We start from the raw sequence: 13,713 nt of genomic DNA on the forward strand, positions 1-13,713 counted from the left end.
TAAGTTAGCAGCTTTACAATGTAATGAAAGAAACAGGCTCTTCCCGGTTTTTCATTCTGCTTAGGGGTTTTGTCCTCAAACTATCCCCTCACTATGGAAAGATAACTGCTGAAGTTCTGGACATCATGCCCAGTCATGAGTTTTCTGAGGAAAGAAGAGGGAGTGTATTTCTTTTTCTGTAAAACAATTTTTTTTTAGAAAGGGTCTCACTCTGTTGCCCAGGCTGGAGTGTGGTGGTGCCATCATGGCTCACTGTAGTCCCTAACTCCTTGGGTTCAGATGATCCTCTCACCTCAGCCTCCTGAGTAGCTGGGACCACAGGCATGCACCACCATGGCTGGCTACATTTTTTTTTTTTTTTTTTTTTGGTAGAGACAATGTTTTGCCATGCTGCCCAGGCTGGTCTCAAACTCATAGGTTCAAGTGATCCACCTGCCTTGGCCTCCCAAATTTCTGGGATTACAGCCCGCAGCTACCATGCCTGGCCTGTATCTGTTTTAAAGTCACCTTTCCGAATCCCCACTCCTTTCCACAAACTTCGCTTCATGTTTCCTTGGCCCAAACTGGTTGCCATTATGATTGCTGAATAAATAGCTGGCAAGGAACTGGAACTCCACAACTGGCGGAGATAAATCAGAATGAATATCATCTTCTCTGATTAAGAGATAGTTTAACAAAACTGGAATTCTCTCCCCAAGAAAGGCAAGGGGAACGAAATTTGGAAAGGCAACTGAATGACTATTAATTAGGGGTCATTTTCCAAAATCCTCCCAAGGAGAAGCAGACAGGGAGAAACGTTTTTGGTCTGTCTCTCTGAGAGGAGGGTGGCCTGCTCCAGGTAGAAGACTGAGGCTCAGGGATCAGTCCAGGCCTTTTCTTCAAGTCTAAGGTTATTGAATCTTGGAGCAGGAGAAGACCTTATGAACATCGAAATCAGTTGTTCTTAAATCTGGCTGCATGCCAGATAAATTGGGGAGGGTGTTAAAATACTAAGTCCCAGCCTCCACAACCATCACCTGCATCGCAATCCCAGGAGGTGGAGGTCTTCCTAGACTCTGGATTACTAAAGAGTTAACAGGCATTTTGGATACTGATGGTCTAGTACCTGGGAACCACAAATCCACCCCCACATTTAAGAGATAGGGAGACAGAAACCCAGAGAGGGGACTTAATTTACCCAGATTCACCTAGAGAATTGGTCGACCCAGTGCAGAGAGAACCTTCCTGGGAGGACCTGCCTGAGGCCCCCGTCTTCTGGGTACCCTCATGCAGGGAGAGGAAACTGCAGGAGCAGCAGGGCTGGAAGGCCCCTGTGCCTGGATCAGCAGCCCTCGCAAGGTGGGCAAGGTCTTTGCTGTGTTAGGGTGGGGTCCTATAATTATGACCACCACACAGTCTGAACCTTAACAAACCTCACCACCTTCAACCCTGAAATAACCCTGGCTTAGGAATCAGCATTCGTATTGTAGAGATCCGTGGACCGATGCTCCCAGACTTCCGCAAGCGTCTGTATTGTTTGGGGCCGTCAGAACTCAGGCCTGTGCGCTGCGGAAGCCCGTGTATCTGAATCTCTCCGGGTGGCTCTCCTTTTCTGCAGCCCTGCAGAAATAAACCTGGGCCAGCGCTCCCAGGAGTTGGGAAGGAGGTCGGCGCCGGGCGGTGCGGGCCCTGGAGGCGCCTTCCCAGCTGCACAGGCCCAGCCGGACCAGCAGAGGTCACTGCGTGGGAAACAGCAGGGCGCGGACCTGCGCAGAGCCCAGCCGGCGGCCGCTCCGGCGCCCTCGCGGAGCTGCCGGTCTTCTGCCGCAGACCTCCCAGGGAGAGCTGGGCTTCTGGGGCAGGACATGGCTCTTGCAACCAAAGGGAGGCCCGGGTGCCAGTAGGCGGTCCCCACATGTGGAGGGCGCCAGGGCGGTGCAGCGCAGCGGGCCGCGCTCTTGGGACGCCCTGCCCGCTCTGTAGAGCCCACCTGGGATGCCCTTTCTTGGTCACGGACTTCGCTGGCAGCCGGGTGGGCCTAACCAGAGGCTACCAACTGGGGGATTCTGCTGCCTGGGGCAAGGGGATCCACATTGCCGCCCGAATCCCGTCGCCAAAGCCTGTATGTGCAGCCAGGGGAGAGTGGCTTAGGCATTGAGTTTTAGGGCAAGCATACCCCAGACCACGAGCAGAGACCAGCCTGCCTGGGCTTGAACCCTGCCCTTACCCCTGTAGCTGGGCACTGTTGGGCAAGTTATCCCACCTCCCTGCCTCTTGGGTTCCTTGCCTACACTGGAAGGTATGTACTTGTCCCATGGGGTTGCCCCGAGGCTTCATGAGTTTCTCTGTGTGTGAAGGCTTGGGCAGAGTGTGGCACAGGGTCAGTGCTGCGTGCAAGTGTTAACCATGTTATTATTAACCTCAGTGTCTTTCCAGTCCCATCTAAAGTCCTCAAAGGCAAGGCGAGGCTCCTTACGTCAAGCTCAGGACAAGGCTACAGAGCTTTCAGTGATCCTCACTGCAGCAGAGATGGGAGCCCTGAACTCTCAGAGGCTGCTCTGAGGGCTCCTCCACAAGCCAGGGGCAAATGCCCGCCCACCCCTGGGCTTCATGCCACAGAATGGTCCTGACCCAGCACACTCTCGCCACTCTTGTAGCTCAGTAAGACCCTGGATTCTCATTTCCAGGGATGCTCTAAGCCCTTGGTGCCCCTCAGTGTCCTCCCGAGGGTCTGGACAAGGCCAAGAAGGGCCAGAGACTTTGCTGAATAGCGCAGTGATGTCCCATGTACTTGGTCACATCCCAGTTTTCTGCAGATGGGCCAGGCTTCTGGTGCTGTCCTTAGAGGACTCTGCAGGTTCCTCCTGCAGCTGTAGCTCCCCAGGCCTCCCTGGTGACTATGTCTACTGAAAGGGCTCTTTGTACATGGCCATCTGGGAAAAGAGTGGCAGTTGGGGGGCCCCCATGAGTGCCTGCCAGCATCTCCCAGCCCCAGGGTGACTGCAGACCAGATTCCTGAGCTCCCACATGCTGCCATTGTCACCAGCACTGGCCTGCCCACTTCCTGGGTGGGGCGTCACTAGGCCTGGGTTCTTGGGCAAGCCATTTTACCTCTCAGATCTTAGGATCTTCATTTGTAAGACAGAGACCATGATAGTTGTCCTACCTGCCCCCTGCCAGAGGTTCTGCAGAGGCTGTGCATGCAGGCTTTTGACAGGAAAAAGGGCTAATGTAGGTTGCTGTAGTTCCTGTTACTGAGCTGTCATCAGGCTCTGCATTGGGCACTTCTGCTAGCAGCCAAGTGGAGACACAGATGAAAGGACCTTGACCTTGGGGGAATATCCACCCCTCCTCATTTTATTGGAGAAACAGAATATACATCCTGAGGGCATAGAAATATAAAATATAGGCTTCAGGAGACTGACAAGCGTGGTTTAAATATCCATCTATAAACACATAAACATTTCAAAACAACAGTGGGAAGTTCAAGTGCTCCAAGATTCTGAATTCCTCAAATTTAGGAGAACATCATCTAGGAAAGTTTCCTGAAGAAAGAAACAGCCTTTTTTTTTTGAAAGAGATTTAAGATGGTGGTGATGATGATGGAGCTTCAGACCATGAGAGCCAGATTTATAACCAGTGGAAAGTAGGAGAGGTTTGGTAGTAGCTCTTGGTATAAAGAGATCCTGAAAGAATAAAAGGTATGTAAGAAGTAGTGAGCAGGTCTCCTTCCCAGGGCTGTCAAGTCAGAGCTGGAGTTTAGATGGCAGTGTAAACAAACAGGTAGGCTTGTCAAGGTTACATCATCACAGGGTCAAGCTCAGTGTGGCCCCAGCCACAGGTCAGTTTTCCGGGGAAACAGGCTCTGAGACAGAGATTTGCATGCAGGAGGTTTGTTGGGGAGGGTGCTTGGTGTCATCACCTGTGGGATGGGGCCGAGGGGAGGTTGTACCGTGATGCAGTTGCAGCAGAGGAGGTGTCAGTTGGTCTCATAAGGAGCTCTGGAGCTGGGATGGCCCTTCCAAGAGGTTCCTGTTTAAGGCTGGGAAGCCAAGACATTTATGTCCTCTCATTGATCAGTTATTAGATGTGGGCTGCCACTGGGGTATAACCTTAGCGGAGGCTAAGCAAAGGTTATAACCAAAGGGGTATAACCTTTGGTGGCAGGCAGTGCCTGGAGAGAGACTCAGCTGTGAGTTGTCAGCAGCCAACACTTCCAGCAGCTGTGGGAGTGTGTGCCTCCATTCTGAAGGGGAGGTCTAGGTTATGAACACATGATGGAGGCAGGGAAAGGCCCCCAGTGTCTGATGCACCTGGCCAGCCTCTGAGACCAATGCTGGCCCTTCAGATTCTTCTAGGGCAAGATGATTTGATCCCTTTTTCTAATACACACTTTTATAGAAAGTTAGAGGTAGAAGTGAGTTTTGAGACCATTTAAAACAATTATACTCAGTCTGGGAGAAGGACACATCTCAGGATCATCCAGGGGCTTTCCCAAACCACTCTTAGGAGCTTCTGATGTGCACTGACCCTCTGCCATTCCACTAAGACTAAACTGTAAGCTCCTCGAGGTTGAAGTTCTCTCTGTCCTGTACAGTGGTGAAGAAATGTTTGGAAAAGAATGAATGACCTCCGCCCTTGTCCTCAGCCTCATCTCTCACCACTCCCTCACTTGTTTTCTATGCTCCAGTCACTGTGACATCCTTGCCTTTGCACAGAGTGTTCCCTCTGTCTGGAACCCCCGCCTCCCCTTCTTCCACTGACTTGCTGCTGCTTGTCCTGGATCCAGTTCGGTTATCGCTTCTCCCCACCTCCCGGAATAGGTGCCCCTCTTCTGATTAAATGAGCTAATGCATGTACAGTGCTCACAACAGTGCTGGGCGTGTGGGGAGCTCTAGATGGGTGCTAGCTCTCCCTATGACTCCCTTCTTTGGCACACTGTGCTGAGCATGATTCTAAAATGGATTATACTTTGTTTCAGTGGCTTGTTTACTCGTTTATGTTCTCAGCAATCTGTAAGTTCCTGGCAAGCAGGTACCATGTTCCTGTATTTCCGTACGCGTAGCATCTAGTACAGTGCCTGGCACCTGGTGGAGGATTAATAAATGTGTGTGGAATGAGTGGAAGAAATAGGTTTCTAGGGATACATTTTGACAAAACTTATTTTAAAGTATTTTTTAATAAGGGACTAGTTGAGTGAGATGCACTGACAATAGCTGGGTGTGGCATCATTGTTGCACAAAAAATACTGAATGTTGGATCAATGAATTGATGGACGGATGGATTGTTGGTGGGACAGGCCGATAGGTAGATGGATAGATAAGAGGAGAAACAGATTGATGGATGAACATTGCCATGTATGGAAGAAGGCCAGGACTTGTAGGGGTCTGGGCAAGAGGGAAAGTGGTTAGGAGAGGGCTTTTACATTTCATAAAGGCCAAGCCAACTAGGCGTGAATTGGGGAGGGGGCACCTGAGGAAAGCCCCTCCCATCTTGCCCAGTGAGGCTCCAGGAAGTGCTGCTCCTGCATGTTCCTACCTGCAGGGGAGGTGCTGGGTGGGGGCTACTACTCATTCTGACAAAGCCCTGAGGTCAGTATAGAGGCAGCAGGATGGAGGTGCTGCAGGGTGCTGAGTCAGGGGAGGAGATGGGCTACTGGTGAGGGGGCTTTACTGGAGAAAGCCTGGGGACTCGGAGCCAGAGGTAACAATCTCTGTTCCCGAAGGGGGTTGGCAGAGAACTCCCAAGGGGAATCAGGGTGAGTGAGATCACCTTGTGAGAGGGTGGAGAATCTGTCACCCCAGAGCGCCTGGCTGAGTGCGCAGGTGCATCAGGTTTAGGGTATTCTTGTTCTGGAAAAGTCTGGCTTTTTTCTGCCAGTCAGCTAAGCAGGTAGTTGGTCTGTTCAAGTCTGGCTGATAGGCAGATAAGGTTTGTCAGCAGTTACTGGGGTCAGACAGCTGGGTCAGTCAGCAGGGTGGTGGCTAGGGGTACTTTCTGAGGGCACTTTGATGAGACTAAAGAGAGGCAGGGTCCCTGCTGGGGGAGGCTCCACTGCTTGGTTCTTCAGGGGTCGGTACTGTACCCTGGAGAAAATTGGAAATTTGGGTGGGGGGTGGTGGTTGTCATAGCACAGCAGGGAGGGAGTAGGGGAGGGGCAGTGCTGCATAAAAGGCCTGGGCCCAGGGAAGCCAAGTGTCCCACAGGAAGGCCAGTCCTACACAGCCAAGAGTCATCTCACTCCAGAGGCCGCAGCGCTCCTTTGAGAAATGCTGTGCTTACTCAAAGGGAACATTGTCTACTAATGATTTGCAAGGTCTCCAGCCTTGCTCTCCTCCCCACACTCAGACCTCTAGGTCTGTCCTCTCCCTTCCCTCTCCTCTCCTCTCCTCTGGAAGACACTAGAGTTGTCAACTTTGAAAGTTCACGGAGGGCCATGAGCTCTCTCATAGGGAGGAGGGTGGCAAGCAAGTGAGAAGTAGCAGCACCATCTGCCTGTGGGTCTGATTCCCTCCTGCAGCAGGAGGTTGGACCCCAGGGCTGGAGGAGGTGGGCTTCTGCAGAGCGTGTGGGGGAGAAGCTTCCCATGCGCCCATCACTCAGAGCTTTGGGAACCTCCCAGCAGAACGTCAGGGGCCTGTGGGTGCTGGGTGAGGCTTCCAGCTCAGCGATGAGGAGGGTGGTGACCCAGATGTTGCCTGGGTCCAGTGAGGGCTTCTGGATCCGCCGATCCCAGCCCCATCTTGGTTCCTTCCCTTACCTCAGCACAGAGCTGTCATGTGCAGGCAGGCGGGGAGGGAGTCCTGTAGCGGTTGCTGCTCCCAACACCACATGTCCTGAAAGGACAAATGTAAAAATATAAAAAGCCTCTGGTCTTGGGGCCGGATCACATGGATCACACGGCTGGGTGGCCTGTCACCTTGGCTGTCGAGTTGTCACTTTCTAAGAAGGTTGAGGTACTGGCTGCGGCAAGGGCTGGGGGAGAACTGGGTTTGGCAAAAATGACACCTGTCTGAAGGACTCATTTTTGTGCGATCTCCTGGGGTGCCCTCCAGCCTTGTGGGGTAGGCTTGGGAGGTGCCACCCTCCTGATCCATTTTCAACCAAGAAAGCAAAGGCTCTGGTCCATGCCTGGCTGGTGGTGCCATGGCTCAGACCAAAGTCTTCTGACTCCTCGTCCAGTGCTCCCTCCTTTGCAGCACCATCCAGCTCTTCCTTGAAGGCAGGAGCTAGTGCTACTCATCTCTGAGGAGAGAGAAGCTGCCCCAGAGACCTTTTCCTTGGGAATGTTTGTGGAGGTTTGTGTGGAAGAGGCCTGCCCATCAGGGCCGATTCAGGGGCTATGCACTGGACTGTCGACAATTTCCCAGAATCTTCTCAGAAGAAGCAGCGACCTATGCCAATGGCAGGCAGCTGAGCAGCCTTCAAGAACTTGGCGAAGCCCTGGCAGGCCCAGTCTCGGGGTGTCTGAGAGGTAGCCAGTGAGGGAGATGAGGGCTCAGTGGGCTTGCTGAAGAGGGTCTGGGGCCACTGGCCTTCTCCCCAATCACTCTGCTCACATCACTCTCACCAGCACTGGGTACTCCAAGGAGCCAGAACAGGGGCTGCGCTGCTCAGGTCACCTGTGATCCTCCTGACAGTGAGGAGCCTGAACCCCTGGCTTCCTTGAGAACTCTGTTTAATGCCCATGGATTGCCTTGGGGGCTCCCCTGGGTCTCTGCTCGGCCTAGCAGACTGGGCCAGGATGAAAGTGAAGCTGTCAATAATTCATGCTCCAGCTCCCCCTCACTTCCCCTGCTTGGCTGGCTGTAAATATTTCACGGGCTTCAGTGGGCAGAGATGGCCCAGTAGAGACTCCCAGGATGGGTCTTGAGGAGGCCCCACCCTTTCTCAGAGGCCCCCAGCCATTCCCCTGGCAGGAAAGGAGCCCAGCCCCAGGCTTGGGGGACTGGTGGGTTGTCCAGAGCTGCTACTGACTGGGTTGGCCTTGCCACCTCTGGTGGGGATTTGGGTGCCAGGCCACATGTCTGTGGGCCAGATGGTGTATGTGGCTGGTGCAGTGGATTCCGAGAAGTGGAAGGAGTGCAGCTGCCTGCAGCCAGCCCTGGAGGTTGTTGTCACCTCCTGCACATGTGTCTTGGGTTTATCTTCTCCTCAACCTGCCCTCTCCATGTCATCTGCCCTGGATCAGGCCTTGATCACCTTCCCGGACAATTGTCCCAGCGACTCTGTGACTCCACACAGCCTAACGAATCTTTCTAAAACAAATCTGCCTGGCCACTCCTTTGTTTCAGAGCCTTCACAAGCTCAGGTTATCTTCAGGGGAAAATCCACTTGCCTCATGCCAGTGCACAGGGCTTTGCATAACCTGGTCCCTGGGCTTCTCAGCCTTAATTTCCAGCCCTGCAGCCTGCTCCCCAGTGCTGCAGTCAGCTCACTGTTCTCTGCACCCTTAAGCTCTTTCCCACCTTCCAGCCTCTGTTCTAGTTGTACTTCTTCCAGGAGGTGGTGGGGGAACCAATCTCAGGGCTGTGTGCATCTCTGAGCTGTTCTAAGAGTCACTCAGCTGCTTTGGGACCAGGCCTATAGAATGTCAAGGAGAGACACTTGACAGATCTGGGTCCAATTTCCAGCTCTCCCAATTGCTTATCTGTCATTGTGACTGGTGTCATATTCTTCTATACCTTGGTATGTGCATCTATGAAGTAGGAATAGTAATTCTTACCTCAGAGGGGAGTTGTCAGGCTTGGAAGTAAGGCCTATAAAGTACAGAGCCCCGTCCACGGTGCAGAATAGGTGCCCCAGCCATGCCAGTTGCTGTTGTTATTATGCCCTCTGTGGATTTGGGGCTGTAGAATGTCCCTCAAGGAGGTAGAAACTGAGACTTTTTTTTTTTTTAAAGAGACAGAGTCTTGCTCTGTTGCTCAGGCTGGAGTGCAGTGGCATGATCTCGGCTCACTGCAACCTCCACCTCCTATGTTCTAGCGATTCTCCTGCCTCAGCCTCCCAAGTAACTGGGACTACAGGCACATGCCTCCATGCCTGACTATTTTTTTTTTTTTTGTATTTTAGTAGAGATGGGGTTTTACCATGTTGCCCAGTCTGGTCTCGAACTCCTGAGCTCAGGCAATCCACCTGCCTCAGCCTCCCAAAATGTTAGGATTACAGGCGTGAGTCACTGTGCCTGGCTGAAGCTGAGACTATTATGTAGAGCAGGAAGAAAGAAAACAGCATAGGGGTACCAGGAACCCTGAGAGAGGTCTTCTGGTAAGTAGTATACCTGAGAGGCCCCAAGTTAAGTGAGAGAAAGAGGAACATCCATTAAAAGGGTGCATTATGGAGGACACAGCTGTGGGGAATGGGAGCTCGATCCCACCAAGATGGTCTGGCGAGAACATAGAATGCATCTCACAATGGTCCATCTGAGCATTAGCCCAAAGGGAGGATTCCACCCCATCTGTTGAGGGTTACCTCCAAGGTACTGGTTTCCTGAACTATGGACATGTGCTGAGCAAGTTTCAACGTGTGTCCATAGTTGCACAGAGACTTTCTTGAGTAATTACTTAGGCAAGTTCAAAGCCACTTGGAGCTGTGGTCAGGAGACAGAAGAAAAGAGCAAAGGAGCAGGGTGCTTACCTTGAGACTGAGGTTGAGGCTCATGGGGGAGGAGACTGTCAGGTGGGAGTGAGAGCTGTGACTTTCTCTCTAGCTGACCGACAGGCCTACCCAGCCTCCCTACCCACCTTCCCTCTCTCCCTTCCTTCATCTTTGTTTTTTTTTTTTTTGAGATGGAGTCTCTCACTGTTGCCTGGGCTGGATTGTGGTGGCATGATCTCGGCTTACTACAACCTCCACCTCCGGGGTTCAAGTGATTCTCCCGCCTCAGCCTCCCAAGCAGCTGAGATTATAGGCACCTGTCACCATGCCCAGCTAATTTTTTGTATTTTTAGTAGAGATGGAGTTTCACTGTGTTGGCCAGACTGGTCTCAAACTGCTGACCTTGCGATTGGCCTGCCTAGGCTTCCCAAAGTTCTGGGATTACTGGTGTGAGCCGCCTCACCCGGCTGCCTTCCTTTATAAATTTATCAAGCAACCACTAGGTGCCAAGGAAGAAACAGATGAATCTGAAGATGGCTAGCTCTTTTGCTCCTATCCTGGGCTGAGAGGTGACTTGGAGCCAACTGAGGCATGAGGCATATCTGACGGGGTTGGGGGATGGCAGGTGGGCAGCCCTCTCTTTAGGGTGTGGGGAGCAGGGCTGGAGAGCTGGCCTTTCTTCTTCCTTCCAGGTCAGTCTGCTTTCCTGTTGGTCCCAAAGAATGTGAACCCCAGATGTCTGAGACAGGTCTCAGTCAATTTAGAAAGTTTATTTTGCCTAGGTAAGGACACACCCGTGACATAGCCTCAGGGGATCCTGATGACATGTGTCCAAGGTGGTAGGAACACAGCGTGGTTTTGTACATTTTTGGGCAACATGAGACATCAATCAATATATGTAAGATGAGCATTGGTTCCATCCGGAAAGGCAGGACAACTCGAAGTAGGGAGGGGGCTTCTGGGTCAGAGGTAGATAAGAGACAAATGGTTGCATTCTTTTGAGTTTCTAATTAGCTTTTTCAAAGGAAGCAAATCAGTTATGCGTTTATCTGGGTGAGGTGAGCAGAGGGATGACTTTGAATAGAATGGGGCATGGGTTTGCCCTAGCAGTTCCCAACTTAGTACTTTTGGGGTCGCAAGATTTATTTTCCTTTCCCAAGAGGCAGGAAGTCCACCTGGGAGAGCCTGTCTTTTGGATATTGGGTAGACATCCTTAGCAGTGGTGATGGAGACAAGAACCAGAGGCCAGATGCCTCCTCTTCACAGATCAGCATGCAGAGTATGTGTGAGAGCTCCTTCCTCATGGTCTGCATACATGTTTAGAATGAAGAGAGGTTCTTTTTTTTTTTCCATGGGACCTCATGATGCAACAATAGAGAGGTTCGTGCCTCACCTCTCAACCATCTCCAAACTAATTGGTGAGAGTAGCAGTACTTAAGCATCCATCTGTCCATGCATCCAGACAGTGTTTCCCAGACCTGGACCACAGTGAGGAAAGGGAACGAACTGGACCACTTTCCAGCTTGGCGTTGCCTTCGAAAAACATCCTCAATCCTGCCCCAGCCATACAATTGTTTTGTGTCATTGGATAAAGTCACTTCACCTCTGAAGCTCACTTTCCTCTTCTAAAAACCAGAGGCTGATAAGGATTGCAGGGACCTCGTAGAGTTGTTAGAAGGTTAAAATGAGAGTCCGCCTGTGGAAGGGCATTGCAAATGATAGAAGATACGAATGTAAGGCATCTACCTTATCTTTACCACTTCCAGCATCTTCAACTTCATCTTGTTATCATGGTCATCCTCATCAGCAGAGAAGAGCAGAGTTCTTGCAGCATAGGTTTCACTGCTGCTCTGGGAAATACCTGTTTGAAGTAGGCCACACATGGGCTGTGTGGAGGCAATTGATTTAATTCACAATCAGCTTCATTAGAGTCCACTTCAGAGGTGCATTCTTGGGAACCTTAACCTGAACATCTCCTAGGCTCTCCTCTGGCTGGGGCCTCCCCAGCTATATACGTAGCTTGGAGATTTGAAAGGGGTGGAGGCAGGAACTGCAGAGGAAGCAGCAGCTAATGAAAAATTCAAGCTAATTGTTTGTTAAAAAGCCCTGTCTGCTTCTATTGGGATTTTCTGGGCTGGGGAGGGGGATGTGGGGTGGCCTGTGGCTATTGTCAGTTTTTCAGGCTCTTGTTTCCTGGAGGACCCAAGTGGGCAGGTTATGGAGAGGATGGGGAGCTTCCTGGGAAGGCGGCCAAGTGGCTGCATCTCTAGCATCTGCATTTAGGGGGGAGAGAGCCTCCCTGGCCAGCTCTGGCTTCCACTGTTTCAAAGCACAATGCCCGTCTTGGTTTAGAGCTGTATCTGTGTGGCAGGCATGTGCTTTGTGTGTGTGTTGAGGGGTATGCAAAGGAAGAGGGAAGGCAGAGAGTATCCTGTAAGTCCCCAAAGTAGTCAAGACTCCTGATTAGCCTGTGATTGGAGGAAAACTTCCTCCCTTTCTGGTATTCGAAGTGCCCACTATGTGGGTGGTACACTTGTCCTGACCTGGGAAAAGAGGTATGTCTACTCTGAGGCAGGGGAAACCAGAAGTGTCTTCTGTAGTGAAAGTAACCAGTGATGAGTTAACTCACGGATACTGATGGCATGGCAGTCCCTGCTGAGGCACCTTGGCTGGGCTAATGTGTGCACTGAGTGAGAATTATATGACAGGCCCAACCAATATCAGAGGGGGAGGCCAGGATGTGGGGAGGGCTGCTAGTTGTGTGGCCTCTGGGAGAAGTCCCAGAGGCAGGGATGAAGAGTGGAGAAATTAGATCAGACTACTTGATAAATGAATTGAGGTTGCAAGAAGTAGCCATTAGGACTGGCTCAAAAGTTGTAAGCAGAGACAGAGGAATGGAGGAAGATGTCAGCAAATGGTCAGGGAAGGGGAGATGGCACCATGGAACTTGGGGGGCTCTGGAAGCCATGGAGAGAGCAGTGTCAGCCCCCAGAATGCAACACTACACTTGAGGTACAGTGAAGAAGGGCTAAGCTTCTCAAGCTCAAAGCTAAGGGAAAAAGCTGGTCTTTTTGTGGTACCCCATTATGGGGCCTGATTTTGAGTTAGACTGTGTCCAGTTGGTTTTCATTATGATATGTTGGTCAGACTGACCTCTCTTGTTGACTGTATCTGCACCTCAAGATTTCTTCCCTATTGAGAAATGGGTTTTGCCCTGTGGCATAGTGGAAAGGGCATGAGGCTTGGAGTTACAGAGCCTTGGGTCCAAATCTCAGCTTGCCATTTTGGGGGAGCCTTCGCTGAACCTTCAAGCTAGGTTACCTGTATTTCCGTGGTACCCAGTGCTTGTCTCCATCTCTGAATTGCACACAGAACAATATGATGAAATTATGTACTTCTGAGGCAAACTGGTTTTCATTAGGAAGTTACTGTGCCTGACACCGGCCTCTGTAGGGTATTAACTTTGCCCCAAGATTTCTTCATTTTTGTTGAAAGTCTCAAGGGTGAGGAGCACAATTGTTTTTTCTATAAATACCAAACACCTTGGGCGATGCCTGGAGCACCTGATTAATGTATCTTTGTGGAACCGAACTGATCTTTGGTGATGTCACCTTTTGGATCCTACTTTTCTCATTGGTAAAATGTGCACAGCAATACTGCCCACCCTGGGATTATGGAATGGCCTGAAAGAAATAAGTAAACGAAAGACCCTGTATAATATCTGGCACATAAGTAGGTGCCATGTACTCTGGTGAATACATGATTTTCTGAGTCTGACATCTTTTAACATCTTGTGGAGGAGAAATTCTCATCCCTAGAAAGTGACCAGGGGATCTGGGAGACCTTCTCTTTGGGGTTTTATGAGTTCACTTTGTACTGCACTTTGCTGCAAAGGACCTGAAGCTGTCCTTCTGACTGGAGGGTTCCAGGGGCAGGGAGACTGGTTAGAGGCAGAGATTTGCTCTGGCTTGGGGGTGTGGTGGAGCAGTGAAAATGGAAACAGGTGGAGGTGGGGACATTGCTCTATGAGAGCCTGCAGATTTCTCTTGCCAGCAGTGAACTCGATTTCTAAGTGCACCCTGAGGATAGAACAAGTGGAAACAAGACTGTGTACCAAGAAAGCTGAGCATAGACTTA

Source organism: Callithrix jacchus, chromosome 7, assembly GCF_049354715.1.
Source record: "Callithrix jacchus isolate 240 chromosome 7, calJac240_pri, whole genome shotgun sequence".
In the NCBI taxonomy this organism is placed as follows: Eukaryota; Metazoa; Chordata; class Mammalia; order Primates; family Cebidae; genus Callithrix; species Callithrix jacchus.